This window comes from Pan troglodytes, chromosome 11 (assembly GCF_028858775.2).
Source record: "Pan troglodytes isolate AG18354 chromosome 11, NHGRI_mPanTro3-v2.0_pri, whole genome shotgun sequence".
Taxonomy (NCBI): Eukaryota; Metazoa; Chordata; class Mammalia; order Primates; family Hominidae; genus Pan; species Pan troglodytes.
The window spans coordinates 47966021-47982907 of record NC_072409.2 but is presented as its reverse complement, the minus strand read 5'-3'; the positions used below and the strand labels follow the sequence as shown (position 1 = coordinate 47982907).

At 39.4% G+C, this 16887-nt stretch overlaps 1 long non-coding RNA gene across 1 annotated transcript; it reads right to left on the bottom strand.

The window, feature by feature from the left end:
* Positions 1 to 7901: 7901 nt before the first annotated feature.
* On the bottom strand, positions 7902 to 16561 carry LOC100610281 (uncharacterized). Its single transcript, XR_001720858.4, has 3 exons — positions 16419 to 16561; positions 14879 to 14961; positions 7902 to 9408 (listed from the first exon to the last, which is right to left on the bottom strand). It is a non-coding gene; the product is annotated as an uncharacterized LOC100610281 (long non-coding RNA).
* Between the last annotated feature and the right edge of the window lie 326 nt (positions 16562 to 16887).

Genomic DNA, 16887 nt, shown 5'->3' with positions numbered 1-16887 from the left:
TCTCTCTCTCCCTCCTTCCCTCCTTCCTTTCCTTCCTCTTGTTCCTTTCTCCCTTTCCTCCTCTTCCTCCACCTCCTCCTTTTTCTCTTCCTTCTCTCTCACATCATCTTCTTTTCTCCCTTAACTAGCTTTCTTTTTCTCCTGTTGAGTTAGGGGAAAATGAAAGTGGTTGGGATTGTCTCATTGTCCTGGTTTATTTAAACACACAGATGTCTTGTTAGAGAAAGCTTTGACTTTCCCAAAGGTTCATTTCCTTAGGCTTACTCTGGGCTTTCTGCAGGTGGATTCCAATTCAATGACTTCACACATATGTGCACACACATGAACACATATCAGCATAGGAACATTAAGATTCAGTTGCACTAATTTGAGAGGAAACATTTCTTCTTAAGGCAAATCTATTGACACGCTAAGGGGTGGTGTCACTTGTCATAAAGCATGCTTTTTATTTCCCTCACAGTCCAGTTGATCACTTATATGCTCTAGGAAGAAGCAGTAGGAACTATAAACATAGGTTTATAGATATATTTATCTTCTAGCTATCTTTATCCTCAGAGAGATGATTCCCAAAGTCTGGACCAAAGTATGGACCAAAACTATGGTGGGGCTATAGAGTACCTAACAGCTGTCCTCACAACCAAGTATGCACCAGCCATTATTGATACATGAAATAATGCTGTCTACCACATATATATAAGATTGAAGTATATCAGATTGCTAATATTCCATTCCTGTCCTATATAGATAGTAGTTTCATATGGTTTATCCTAACTCTAATGACACTCTTATACATATGCATTTATATAAATATATTATTTTTCAAATATATGAAAAAGCTATCGTGATTACATAAATGCATGTAATACCTCATTGAATTTATTGTTGCTTTTTTAAAATCTTTATTGCTAGAGCAATTGAGTTAAAAGGGGACTAATCGAAGAGGGGTGATGGGGCAGGATGTTTTATCTTCCTATTGGTGCTGTAACAAACTATCACAAACTCAGTGGCTTAAAATGAAATAAATTTATTATATTTCTTATCGGTCAAGGTGTCAGCAGGGCTTTTGGAGATTCTAGGGCGGAAATGATTTTCACGCCTTTTCCTACTTCTAGGGGCCTCCTGTATTCCTGGGCTTGGGCCTCTTCCATATTCAAAGCCTCTCAAGTTCAATTCTTACTTTTGTTTCATTTTGCTTTATCTACATGGTAAAACCTTGGTCTCTACAACCCTTTATTTTAACCCAGATATTCCTTTCTATTGATTACAGGTCTTTAGATGAACTTTTTCAGCCAATTGCCAACCAGAAAATTTTTGAATCTACCTATGATCTGGAAACCCTTCTCCCCGCTTCAAGTTGTCTTGCCTTTCTGAGCAGAATCAATGTGCATCTCACTTGTATTGACTGATGTCTTATGTCTCGCTAAAATGTATAAACAAAACTGTAGCCCAATTAACTTGGATGCATGTTCTCATGATCTCCTAGAGCTGTGTCACAGGCTATTGGTGCCTTATATTTGGCTCAGAAGAATTCTCTTCAAATATTTTTCAGAGTTTGACCCTTTTCATCTACAGTCTTAAAAGGCAAGCATTAGTGGCTGCACAGAGCTGAGAAGATGACCCAGAAAGGCTCCCCATGTACCAGGAGTTAGAGACTCTGGATGGCTTTAGATAAGCCACCCAAGCACTGGGTCATAGCACACTTTCCTCGGATACACATCAGCTCAGGTGTAAATATAGCAATGCAGATAGCGAGAGTGGTATGAAGCTGCCAATTTGCAAATGAGACTCTGAAGACAGACCTGGGGACATCTCGGCATCTGTGCCTTGGAGGTAAATGAAAAGCTGAATGTCTGAAATCCCCTTGCATTTGGGAACACCGGCACTGGGAGGGGGCAGGAGGCTGAACCATTGAAGACTGCGTTGTCATTGTGGTCATGGGTAGGCTTCTCACAATTTCTAGGTTGCGGTCTTGGAAATAGCTGAGGTGACAAGGACGTAAGGACATAAAAGTGATTTGTGTCATCAGATTTGAGGCTGAGCTTCCACTGGAATATCTGTTAAATAGGAACAAAAATGCATGCATGCACAATTGTGATGAGTAATAAATGAGAAGACTGAGGTGAGGCAGGGTCTCATACTAGCAACTTGCAGGACAAATGCAGCCTGCACAGTGGATTTGGCTTGGAAGGTGAGATAAACATTCATTTTCAAGAAACACTATGGTCCCCAGGAGGCAGTACCCCACCTAGGACCCTCAGTTTTGTTTGTTGGATATGTCTAAACATCTGATATAAGAACCTTGATGAATTGACAGGCTCATTCAGCAAGTCATGGCCATGGTGTGAAGGGAGGTAATGAGAGAGTGTAAAATGAAGAAATAACACAGAAGACTTTTTTTTTTTTTTTTGCTTTGTCACCCAGGCTGGAGTGCAATGGTTCGATCCCAGCTCACTTCAACCTCTGCCCCCCAGGTTCAAGTGATTCTACCGCCTCAGCCACCTAAGTAGCTGGGATTACAGGCACCCATCATCATGCCCAGCTAATTTTTGTATTTTTAGTAGAGACAGGGTTTCACCACATTGGCCAGGCTGGTCTCGAACTCCTGACCTCATGTGATCCATCCACCTCAGTCTCACAAAGTGCTGGGATTAAAGGCATGAGCCACCATGCCCTGCCCAAGGAAGACTATTTCTTGCTAAAAATGATGTTCAATTTTTGTATCCAATCCGAATACATCTGGACAAATGTATATAGTTGTTACATGCTTTATATTTTGTCCATATTAGCCTATTATTAGTAAAGATGATCGGTTTAACTCTCAATTTAGGAACTTCTACCTTTCTGAATCAGCAGTTTCTCCCCCTTAAACCTAAATCTAAAAATGTTGGTCACTGCATGTGAGTGAACTAACACACAGGAAAAATTGAGACAGGCGAGCACCCAGATTTTTCTTTAAATAAAACCATCACGCTTTGAGTTAGCCATGAGTTGATAACTGTTGAAGCTGGGTGATGTGTACATGGCAGCTCATTACATTCTGCTTTTGTGTGTGTGATTTCCATAATAAAATAATATGTGTCCTTTATTCTGCAAGATGGTGCACCTGGCACAATGAAGACCATGCACACCTACAGCTGAGACTTCAACATCAGACTGGCTTTTCTGGAAGCAAAGTCTATCTGTGAACTGGAACCTAAACCACATTTCAGAACTGTCACTGCTGGTGACTTTGAGAACTCATATGAACACAAAGTCATTGCCTCCAAAATAACTCTCTTCCATCTTTCGTGGTAATATTTGTCCTTCTGCGAACTGTTCATTTCAGAGACTCTTATCTCTTCCACATTGAGGAAGTCATAAATGATGCCTGTCCCTTCCATTGTTGATAAGACAGTTGACGAGAATGTGTGCAGGTACCTGGTTGTTGGATGCTCATTAAGAGATAACTACTTGACTCCAATCTATACTATAAGGCCACAGTAACCAAAACAGCATGGTACTGATAGAAAAACTGACACATAGACAAAAAGAACAGAATAGAGAACTCAGAAATAAGAGTGCACACCTACAACCATCTGATCTTCAACAAACCTGACAAAAACAAGCAATGGGGAAAGGATTCCCTATTTAATAAATGGTACTGGGAGAAGTGGCAGCCATATGCAGAAAATTGAAACTGGATCCCTTCCTTATACCTTATACAAAACTTAACTCAAGATGGATTAAAGACTTAAATGTAAAACCCGAAACTATAAGAACTGTAAAAGAAAATCTAGACAATACCATTCAGGACATAGGCACAGGCAAAGATTTTGTGACAAAACACCAAAAGAAATTGCAACAAAAGCAAAAATTGACCAATGGGATCTAACTAAACCAAAGAGCTTCTGCACAGCAAAAGAAACGACCATCAGAGTGAACAGACAACCTACAGAATGGAAGAACATTTTTGCAATCTATCCATCTGACAAAGGCCTAATATCCAGAGCCTACAAGGAACTTAAACAAATTCACAAGGAAAAAACAAACAACCTCATTAAAAAGTGGGCAAAGGACATGAACAGACACTTCTCAAAATAAGATATTCATGCAGCCAACAAACATAAGAAAAAAAGCTCAACATCACTGATCATTAGAGAAATGCAAATCAAAACCACAATGAGATACCATCTCACGCCAGTAAGAACGGCAATTATTAAAAAATTCAAGAAACAACAGATGCTGGCAAGGTTGCAGAAAAAAAGGAACACATCTACACTGTTGGTGGGAATGTAAATTAGTTCAACAACCGTGGAAGACAGTGTGGCAATTACTCAAAGATCTAGAAGCAGAAATACCATTTGATACAACAATCCCATTATTGAGTTTATACCCAAAGGAATATAAATCATTCTATTGTAAAGATACATGCATGTGTATGTTCATTGCAGCACTATTCACAATAGCAAAGCCATGGAATCAATCCAAATGCCCATCAACAGTAGACTGGATAAAGAAAATGTGGTACATATACACCATGGAATGCTATGCAGCCAGAAAAAGGAACAAGATTGTGTCCTTTGCAGGGACATGGGTGGTGCTGGAAGCCATTATCCTCAGCAAACTAATGCAGGAACAGAAAACCAAACAGCACATGTTCTTACTTATAAGTGAGAGCTGAACTGTGAGAACACAGGGACACAGGGAGGGGAGCAACACACAGTGGGGCCTGTCAGGGGGTTGGGGAGAGGGAGAGCATTAGGAAGAACAGCTAATGCATGCTGGGCTTAATACACGGGCAATAGGTTGATCTGTGCAGCAAATTACCATGGCATACATTTACCTATGAACAAACCTTTACATCCTGCACATGTACCCCCAGAACTTGAAATAAAAGTTGATAAAACTAACAAACAAAAAAGAAACCTGCACATTTACCCCTGAATCTAAAATAAAAGTTGAAAAAAGGAAAAAAGAAAATCCCATTCCAACTAAGGCTGAAAGTCAACTGCACACATGAGAATAAAACTCAGCAAAATTCTCTGTCAGACTATTCTGTTTCCTCAATAATTTGTTCTTTTGGCCAATTGATTAAAATATTGTAACATCCTTGAAAACAATATTTTATTATAAACTTATTGGCAATTTTATAAAGAGAGGTGACTACCAGTTCTAGAGTTCTTATCATAACATAGGCACTTGCGCCTGGCCAGCCTCCAAGTCACAACCATTTTGTGGCACTGGTGTTATTCTACTTGAGGTTGTTTTTCTGTCAATTTTCAAGACATTCTCTTGCCTGCCAGCTTCTAATCATATTGACAATATATGACAGCTGCTTGGAAGCCTATTTCTGATTAAAATGTCCTTTAAAATTCACTGGATTTGGCAACAACTTTAAACCATTGGTTATCTGATGTCCTGGACCATAGCTAGAGAAGCAGATGGTGTGGGACCCAGATGGAAGTGGATTTATTTTTCCAAGAAATACCCTTGAACTCAATGACTTTGAGTCAGTCTTTATTTCAAACTTTATTTTTACACAGTTCATCTTTCTTATTAAAAAAAATGGATTTCAGAATGTGTAGATACAAGGATATTCCAGACATAAATGACAAAGCTTTCAATGCAATATAAATTATTGATTCAAAAGTGGAAGTCATGTTCTTTCCAGTGATTTTCTCATAGTCCAAAATCCTGGCTTTTAAAGTTAGACTTACTGGTGTTCATTTTTGGATTTTGAATCGCACTAGCTTTGTGACCTGAAGCAAATCACTTAAGATCTCTGAGCATCAGTTTTCTTTTAGATAATTCATATCTTTCTTGCTATTATATTATTATGCTATTATTGTATATTCCTTTCTATCCTGAGAGTTAAATAATCATCCTATATATGGGCCTGGTTAATGTTAATAAGGCTAGTTTTCTTCTTTCTTTCCCTGCAGGAATTGGCTTTCATGCTTTATCGATGTCTTTTGATTTGTCAGTATCATTCAAACTTTTCTCTACAAGTCCTCCCACTTGCAAGATACCTCCTTGTAGGTTCATACCCACTCTCTTATTTTCCTTGTAACAAGTTTTTTGATTGAATGTGGATAATAATTTCTGCAGTTTTTTAAGTTGCATTGAATTTTCAGGGAGAATACGCCAAAACCTATGAATAATTCAACATTATCAGAAAAGGTCACCTTTCTGCCCCTCTGCCACAATTTTCTACAAGTTTTTCTTTTTCTTTCTTTCTTTTTTTTTTTTTTTTTTGTTGAGACAGAGTTTCACTCTTATTGCCCAGGCTGGAGTGCAATGGTCCAATCTCGGCTGACCGCAACCTCCCCCTCCCAGGTTCAAGTGATTCTCCTGCCTCAGCCTCCAGAGTAGCTGGGATTCCGGCCATGCACCACCACGCCCAGCTAATTTTTGTATTTTTAGTAGACATGGGGTTTCTCTATGTTGGTCAGGCTGGTCTCACACTCCCGATCTCAAGTGACTTACCTGCCTTAGCCTCCCAAAGTGCTGGGATTACAGGCATGAGCCACTGTGCCCAGCCCCAAGTTTTTCTTAATGCATTTCTTGTCTTTCTCAAATGTGTGCTTTAACTGTGCAGCTTCTTTCTCTGTCAACCTTTGATGGTCTTGCACATGAGGAATAAGTTTGGTTGAGTTGAATCCATGAGGAATCTCTGGAAATGGAGACTTGGAGACATTTCCTTGGCTTCTCTAGTTCTAATCCCTTCCTAACTACCCAGCACTAGCTTCTCAACTGTTCAAGAATACAATAATACTGCCGTCCTCAGTCTGTCCTCACTCCAGCTCTTCTAGCCTATGCCCTTCAGCTATGTTTTCATATCTGCATTTGAAACTCTTCCAAACTAAGTCTTTTGAAGTTCAGAATCTGACACAGCATTTTAGTGCACATGGAACACACTGGAATCTGAAAGACCCAGCATTGCAAGCATTTATTGCATTGACCTCTGCAGTGTGCAAGAGGGAGGAGAATTTAGCTCATTGTCAAAGCCTGCACGTTAATCCCCTGCAGCTCGTGTAGCAAAGCACCACAAATTGGATGACTTCCACAACAAAAATGGATTCTCTTACAATTTTGGAGGCCAGAGGTCTGAAGGCAAGGTGTCCAAAGTGTTGGTTCCTTGCAAGGCTATGAGGGAGAAACTGCTCCAGGCCTCTTTCCCAGCTTCTGGTGTTTTGCTGGCCACCTTTGGTGTTCCTCGGCTTGCAAACTTCTGTCTTCATCTGCACATCTCCTGTGTGGATGTCTATTTCTGAGTCCAAGATCCCTTTTTATAAAGATACTGGTCATACTGGATTAGGGCCCACCCATAGGACCTCAGCTTGACTTGATCATCTGAAAAGACCATTTCTCAATAAGGTCACATTCACAGGTGCTGGAGGTGAGAACTTTAATATCTTTTGGGATGACAAAATTCATCCCATACTAGACCACTCCATTTTTGTTCTTTGTGGTCAAGAATGCTGAATTTTCTTTTCTCACTGACTAAGAAGAATGTCAATAGGCGATGTCTACAGGACTGAAACCCAAGTGCCACCTTCTCTCATCTGCACAGAGGCAGGAACAGCTGAAGTTCACTTTCATAGTTCCCTATAAATAACTCATTTCCTCAGGCACCAGGCCTCCTGCTCTCCCTAACTGGAAATTTGGTCAGAGGAAAGGGCTGCAATTTGCTAAAGTAATTACCAAAGCTGTGGATGGATAATTCAAGTTTAGATCATACCATTTGAAAATGTTAATGTATCCTTTACATTTTGAATACCATTTATCTTCCAGCATTATTCTGAAATATATATTAAAATATTTTCTGCTGACTATATTTACTGCAATCGTTCCTCTTCAGTTGTTTCACATCTGGAAAATATGTGTGAGAATTGTTTCTTTGGGGATTCATGTATTTTTTTAAAATGTAGATGATGTAAATCCTACACAGAGTCCATGAATAAGCAACTATTTAGGAGGTGCTGGGCACAGATACCCCACAGAGATTCTCTGGAATTCACAGCTCAACCCTGCAATGTGGATAGGATGGTGCCATTTTGTAGTCTCAGAGAAACTGGGATAGGCTCATTCCCATGAAGCTGAAGGCTTGCCATGCTGGGTCTTTCAGATTCCAGTGTGTTCCATGTGCTAAGAGCTGTGACTTTTCTAAGAATATAGCCCAGCGTGGGGTTGTCTCTGAAGTCAGCCTGCCTAGGCTTGGATCCAGGCCCCAACACTAGATAAGTGAACCTAGACAAGTGACATAATCACTTAGTGCCTCAGTGTCTCACAACCAAATACATGGTATTTATTCGTAGGGTTGTTGTGAAAATGACATGAAATTGTGTTGATAAAACATCTAATATAGGGCCTGGCACACAAGAAGTATATGATACATAGTAGCCTCATGTACGTAACTGTCAACAAAGAGTCAATCTCTGTAAAATATTTAAAGAGATTTATTCTGAGCCAAATATGAGTGACCAATGCCTGTGATACAGCCCTCAGGAGATCCTGAGAGCATGTGTTCAAGGTGCTCAGGACACAGCCTAGTTTTATACGTTTTAGGAAGACATGAGACATCAGTCAGTACATGTAAGATATACATTGGCTTGGTCTGGAAAGGCAGGAAAACTTGAAGTGTTGTCTGGGGGAAGTGCTTCTAGGTTATAGGTATATTTAAAAATTTCCTGATTGGCAACTCATTGAAAGAGTTATTAGCAATAGAAAGGAATAAATGTCTGAATTATAATAAGGGGTTGTGGAGACCAAAGTTTTTTCGTGCAGATGAAGCCTCCACGTAGCAGACTTCAGAGAGAATAGATTGTAAATGTTTCTTGTCAGACTTAAGGTCTGTGTTGATGTCAAATGGTGGTTGGCTTTTCCTGAATTCCAAAAGGGAGGAAAGTATAATGAGGCCTGCCCGAACCCCACTTCCCATTCTGGCCTGAACCAGTTTTTCAGGTTAACTTTGGAATACCCTGGCTGAAAGGAGAGGTCCATTCAGATGGTTGGCTTTAGGATTTTATTTTTGGTTCACGTAGTGAAGTAATAAGGTGGTAGAAAATAAACATGTTATAACTTACTACAAAATAAGGGCAATTTAGGGAAGGAGAAGCCACTGTCTGTTGGAACCAAAGTCTCATGCTCTTAATTATCCTGCTGTGTTTTCTCTATTCTAAAGGCAGGAAAGTTGCCCTCTTGCTCAGGCAGCCAAGGACATCCAATTCACTTACCTCACCACACGTTTTTGCACCTCCTGTGATGACATAAATCCACTCACAGTTGTGGGAAGAGGTGGTGGTCCTTGGCAGAATGTGTTCTTGGCACAGGGGATTTGAGCTGAAATGTGTCCTGGTCATGCTGAGGTCCATCCAGTACGGCCATGCCAGTTTTGCTCCAACTCAACTTTTCCACATTCAGGTGACCCTGAAAGGATGCAAAAAGTTTGCTTTTGTTAAAAGTGCATTCTAAAAATCTAAAAGTGACACTCCAGAGCTATTGCTGCTTCTCCAGGGATGGCTAGAAATAAACATGCTCACTATCAGCTTTCTGAAAGTACCTTTGGGCCACATGGAGAAGCAGAACTGTTGTGTGGATTTTAACTTCGGTAACTGTATTTAAATTGCCATCCGGCCTTGCAGCCTGAGGAATTCCAGGAAGCATTGTGTGATTTCACACTTAAATTGGTAAAGTGAGGTTGCACATGAAAGCCTTCCTATCCCAGAACCTCACAACATGAACAGAGAATGAGCTATAATGGAAATGAGAGGAAAGAAGAGGCAGTGAAAGAAGGCAGGAGAAAGGACACCAGCACGCATTTAAAATGAATTGTTTGATGAATAGGTGGCTCACCATTAAGCAGAACAACGAATTATCTAAAAATATTCAAAACACAGCATGATGCAGCTCCACATAGCTCTTCTTTTTGTGCTCCTGGCTGTGCTTGGAAAGAGCTAAGACAGTCCTGACCAGCTCATGTGATCCCTGGACTGGGAGAAGTAACAGGAGAGGGGTGCGTGTGACCTTTTCCACACTCCTCATTCTATAGGAACGACAACCGCAAAACTAAAACACAGCCCTCAGGGAGTCTATACTGGTGACTTCCTCAAGGGAGAAAACAGGGAAAAAAGGGAACAAAAAGGCCTACTTATCTTGAGTAATAAATTAAAAATTAGGGGAATAGATTGTAGGTAAGAAATACACACACAGAGAACATCTCAGAAAGGCCTTGTGGAGTCCTCTCACAGGGGCCCAGTCACCTTCCATCAAAGCCATTTTTTCTTCCAGGAGGGGCAATAGGTGTGGGGATGGAACAGTCAGGTGAGGGCAGGGATCAGTCCATTCAGCTGGAGAGAGGCTGCAGGTACAAGTTCCTACCCAGGAAGGAGGACATAACCTAAAGAAGGTAAAATGTCAAATCAGGTTGGGCTGGGCGTGTAATCCCAGCACTTTGGAAGGCTGAGGCAGGCGGATCACCTGAGGTTGTGAGTTTGAAACCAGCCTGACCAACATAGAGAAACCCTGTCTCTACTAAAAATACAAAATTAGCCGGGTGTGGTGGCACATGCCTGTAATCCTAGCTACTCGGGAGGTTGAGGCAGGTGAATCGCTTGAACCTGGGCGGCGGAGGTTGCAGTGAGCTGGGATTGTGCTACTGCACTCCAGCCGGGGTGACAGTGTGAGACTCCGTCTCAAAAAAAAAAAAAAATTCTATGTTACATGCAGTTGTCCTGTCTCCTTAGGCCCTGCTTGGCTGTAATAATTTCTTAGACTTTCTTTGTTTTTGATAACCTTGACAGTTTTGAGGAATACTGGTCAGATATTTTGGAAAATGTCTCTCAATTGTAATTTATCTCATTTTTAAAATAATTAGACTAGGCTTATGAAGTTTTTAAAGGAAAACCATGGAGGTAAATTGCTATTCTCAACACATCATGTCAAGAATACATGCTATCAACATGACTTATACTGTTGATGTTGACCTGGCCAACAAAGTGTTTGTCAGATTTCTCCACTGTAATGCTACTTTTCCCCACTTTCCATACTCCATGGTCAGTTTCGGTTGGTTAGGTTGTCTCCTCAGTCTAGCAATGCCTTTAGAGAAGGTCCTGTATGGGTAAGGCTGCTGATGGGGGTGCAGAGCCACTGCTAAGATCTGCACAACTGTCACTATGAGTCCTTGCCTCTTTCCCCATTTGTAGCTAACCCCACGCTCTAGTCATGCCAATTCTCCCAGTGTTTCACATGAGGCAAGTCAGAGGTGCACCTCTTAGTTACTGCCACCAAATGCTAGGGAACTGAACATAAGCCTTAGTCTCTCTTTCTCCCACTTGGTAAATCAAGGGTCAAGGGAGTCCTTCTTAGTGTGTGGCTGTGTCATCTTGGGGGAGAAGCAACACAGACAAAGTAAATCTGCTTATTGTACCCTACTTGATGCAGTTTTTGGGCTCCACTGGCATGCTACTGCCTTTCTACTGGGCTCCTGGATTCTCACAAAGGCATTCCCAACTATGGATAGTTGCTAAGTTGGTGTTTCTGTGAGGGGACTAGGGGTGGGGCCTTCCTGTTCCACCATATTGCTGATGGCACTCTCTCTTTCACTTTTGAAAAAAAAAATTACTTTTTGGATATAGAATCTAGAATATAGAATTCTGGGATATAGAATTTTAGGCTGCTGAAAAAAAGATTTCAAACCTTTGTGTGGTTCATTCTACTCTATTCATGCTTGCATGGACCTTGATGAGAACACTGCTGTAATTCTTATTCTTGTTTCACTATATATAATATGTATTTTTCCTTCAAGATTTTGTCTTTGGTTTTCTGCAGTTTGACTAAGATAGGCCTAGATGTGTTGTTTTTATTTATCCTGCTTGGTGTTTATGTTTTGGGGCCTATATCCTTCAATGAGTAACAGGGAATACAGGACAGAGAAATAGTTAAATAAGAGTATATGGAAAGATGGTGCAAAAGACATGGAGGACAAGTCAGAGAAGGACTGACAAGTAGCACAACTTTTAACCTAATCCAGTACTCACTTTTCAAAACATATATTTGTTATTGTTGTGCTATACAGCTGTGTGTATCTGTATTACATATACGTGATAGAAATAATGTGAAAACCTTTAAAGCAAGCTGCATTGATGGAATTCACTGATATCCCTATGTTTCATGTGTTTCCAGTAGCTTGGTAACATTTGACTCTCCATTTGTTAAAAGAAGTCTCAAATCTTCTCTCAGCTCTTGCAATTGGTTCCATCACTTTTTTTTAGTAACCACCCTACTGCACTGAAACCATCTTTAGCAAAATACAGAGTTGGAAATAGGGCTAAATAAGTAATTTAGCTTCTTTCCAAATGAGTAGGTGCGAAGATCTTAAATGCAAAATCTTTTCTAACTATACTAGTTGAAAGATATTTTGGTCTCAAAGTCACTTATTTAACTTCCTGTAAATCATTAACACGTTCTTTGGCCATTTTAAATGAATTAATGATCAGGTCTAGTATATTAAGCTAATAGAAATATTTAAATCAATTATTATACATTTTAAGTAATATAACCAATATATTTCCAAATAAAAACCATTAAGTGTATCTTCATGCAATTCTCAGTGAACAAGGTTATGTACAATACACATATTGATAGCCCCTTTGAAGTATCTAATTTCCTTAGAACTTGGGAAGGATCTATTTAACATTTTAAATATGCCTGAGAAATATGTCCTATATTTTCTCAATAATTCAGCTTTAACATATAATTTTTAAGACAAATTTAAAAGTTATTCAATAGCAACAAAAAGTGAATAAGATCTTATTTTTTTTTTTTTTGAAATGGAATCTCACTCCATCACCAGGCTGGAGTGCAGTGGTGCTTTTTTGACTCACTGCAACCTCTGCCTCCTGGGTTCAAGCAATTCTCCTGCCTCAGCCTCCTGAGTAGCTGGAACTACAGGCGCCTGCCGTCTCTATTTTTAGTAGAGATGGGGTTTCACCATGTTGGCCAGGATGGTTTCAATCTCTTGACCTCGTGATCCGCCCATCTCGGCCTCCCAAAGTGCTGGGATTACAGGCATGAGCCACTGTGCCCAGCCAAGATCCGTTTTTTAAGCATTCTCCTTAGCAGAGCTACTTCCTTTGCTATACAGAATAAGACATCCAAATACGTCTTCATTGTCACTGCAAGTTCATAAAATAATCTGTCATTCGGAGGTGCATTTTCCATGCTACTGGGTGCACTAGCAACGCTGGAGATTCCTGTGACCTTTCACTAGGATTCTTGACATCTTTGTGTTGATGAGCATAAGATAAGCAAGTGCTTAAAAACCTGGTGCAGTTTTTTAAAGTCCTCCTGCAATCCACTCACCTTATTCTCCATGGCTGCTGTTCCATCTGCAGCAGAGGCGATGACTCTGAGAAATGCACTGTTTTAATAAATTTTAAGAGTTTCAGGCAATGGAAATGTGTTTATATTCATTGTCAGTAATTTTGAAAGCAACATTTCCTCTGTGGCTTTTCATCCCTTACAAATTTGACATATGCAAGCAGTAAACCTTCATTATCACCTGAGGTGTTTCTTTTTCTTCACTTACAATGCAAATTTACTAAATGGCAGTACATTATTAAGTTGTATTTAAATCTTTCCCCACCTCAAAATTTTTTTGAAGCATGAAAGTTGCTTGTTGAAAAAGAAAACAATTATCTCCTTGGAATTTATTTCCATTTAATATTAATAATCATTCATACAGCTAATATGATAACTTTTCTCTAGTATTATATAGTTTGCCATATTTTACATTAATTTTTTACCTTAGTTTTACCTAAGAAGCAATGAAATATCTTCTTTCTTTCTGATCCAAAAATGCCTTCAATATTTTAGTTACATTATATTACTTTTGTCAAATTGTTACAGGAAAGGGGTTCTGGTCCAGACCCCAAGAGAGGGTTTCTGGATCTTACACAAGAAAGAATTCAGGGCAAGTCCATACAGTAAAGTGAAAGCAACTTTATTAGGAAAGTAAAAGAATAAAAGAATGGCTACTCCATAGAAACAGCAGCCCTGAAGGCTGCTTTGCCCATTTTTATGGTTATTTCTTGATTATATCCTGAACAGGGGGTGGGTTATTCACGCCTCCCCTTTTTAGACCATATAGGGTAACCTCCCGGCATTGCCACGGCATTTGTAAACTGTCATGGCGCTAGTAGGAATGTAGCAGTGAGGACAAACAGAGCTCACTCTCGTCACCATCTTGGTTTTGGTGGGGGTTAGCCAACTTCTTTACTGCAACCTGTTTCATCAGCAAGGCCTTTACGACCTGTATCTTGTGCTCCTATCTCATCCTGTGACTTAGAATGCCTTAACTGTCTGGGAATGCAGCCCAATAGGTCTCAGCCTTATTTTACCCAGCTCCTATTCAAGATAGAGTTGCTCTGGTTCAAACGTCTCTGACAAAATCATGTCTTCATATCTTGTAAGTTCAATAGATATTTGACATCTCTCTTTATCAAAGTATTTTTGGAAAATGTTTGCCTAATTTATGGTTTTATTCTGTTTTTTTAAAATAAATTTTGAAACAAAACCACTACTGAGAATCTAACAATGTTATTTGGTAATTTATTCTTATATTTAACATTTTAAATAAAATCTAAATTTGCATATTTTCCTGTATAGGTAGATCACCGTAATCAGGAGAGTTACAAGTGCAAATTGATAAAGAGTGCTTTATCAGTAAGTCAAATACCAGGAATAAAATTCTTGATGACAGCATGCTTTTCCAAAATAATGGACAATTCTTGGTAAAGTGCCAAATAAAGCAATATGTAATTTTCCCTTAATTTCTATGGTAGATCCATTTGTGTGACGTTCAACACATATTACAATTGTGTGAAAGCATCATACTTACATGTAAAACGGGCCTCCATCATTTTTTCAGCTTCATCATTTTCACTGAAACATTCAAAGTAAACTGGAACACAGCATGGTTTTCTAGGGTACAGAAAGGTATATCTCGATTTTGGAGAATTCTAGATGTGGACTGACTAAAAGTCCCAGTCCTCATTCTCTAAATGCTCAGAAAATTTCCAAAATTCCCTGAAGAGGAGATATTACCTCCTATGGGAACCACTGATATCTCACAACCACTCATATCTTTGCAACCTCAGAGTAACAGTGCTCCAGTTTACAAAAAGAAAACTGAGATTCAGAATGGGGAAAAAATGCCCTGTATGGTTACATAACTAATACATAGTAGAGATGGAATTAAAATTCAGGTCTGTGTACTTCAGAGACAAGCCTTTTCCACTAGAACCTGCTGGTGCCAATCTCTTTTGATTAAATAAATAGGTGAATCCAAAATTAATAAATGGACTCATGATTTGGCCTTAAAGATCTTTTGCCATCCCAACCGCTCCTTGAAGGGAAGGAAATTGAGGCCCACACAGACTATTGCACTTTCTAATATGGGAAGTCTTGTCCACACTACAGTGACCATATTTCACAAACCCAACATGTTCTCTTGGATGGACTTAAAGCCACTGGATACAAAAATCACTACTATTTTAATTGCACAACTCTTTATTGCTTCCTTGTATTTTGTGAACTGATAATGAGTCACAGTGATATTGCAGAATTGTGATTTTTTTTTGGCTGTGAGGTTTGAAAAATTAAACAGGTTGAGGTTGAACTAATTTTGCTAATGTGACCTTTTAATGTTTAAAAACTGCATAATTCCCCTCAAAAACAAGTTCCTCTTGCTTTTACTAGGAAAATGATACTGATAAAATATAAATTAAATCAACTTGATAGACAGACTGGGCAACTCAACACAAAACACCTAATTAATTGCCAACAATGAAGTTTCATGTGAAATATGATAAAATGACATAACACTGCATTTGAAACAAGATAATTTCCAGAGAAAGATTTTAAAAGCAGTTTCTAACTGATAATGTGTGAAAAGTTAATTAAATGCAATCACTAATTATCATTATTGCCCCATTTAGAAGAAAGCATCAAGTACAAGAGTATTTTTCATATCTCCCTCATTTAATCCTTATGAAGCATATGTTACTTTTTCAATTTTACATATGAGATAAGTGAGGCTGAGAAAGTTAAAAGGAACTGTAGGATCAGGGATCACAAAGCCAGTAGTGTCAGACATGATAATCCAATCCTGGTATGTTTTGCTCCAAAGGCTACATCTCAAACTTACAATGTGCTGTTTATTTATGGACAGTGCAGCCCCAACGTGTGTGTTAAATGTGAACTAAAGAAGTTATAAAATGTGTTATGCATTTATGTGGCCCAAATGTCCTTGTGTTAACCAAGCCATGGCTATAAAACAAAGCTATGCTTTTTTCTTATTAGTTCGAATTTTATTGAAGCAACCATGCACACAATTTTTTTTAAAAACACGAATAAAAACTGAATGGGAATTTTCTTACCTCTGCTGTGCTGAGGCATGAAGACAGTAGATGCATCATTTTAAAGCAGGGCCAAGATGAAAAAGTTGCAAAATTGGTGTACTAGGAACCCTGCATTTCTCTCCTTAGCTTACCACTTCTTCCTATGCAAGAGGCTGGGCATGCTGCAAAAGGAAAGAATTCAGAGGAGAAGAATTTTAGAGCAGGGCTGGGGTTTCCCCTCCTCCCAGTTCAGATATGGAGTAGGGGCTTGCCTTTGCCTTCTGGCTTAACAATGTTTTGCGGTTGGTGTCTGACTCCAGCCTGGAAAATCTAAAGAGTTAGAGAAGGTCTGGAGAATAGCCAATGGATGAGCCAAGGGGAAGTGGTTGTGTCAGAGGCATTTGAACCAGAGTGACTCCATCTTGAGTAGGGGCTGGATAAAATTAGGCTGAGACCTACTGGGCTGCATTCCCACATGGTTAAGGCATTCTAAGTCACAGGATGAGAT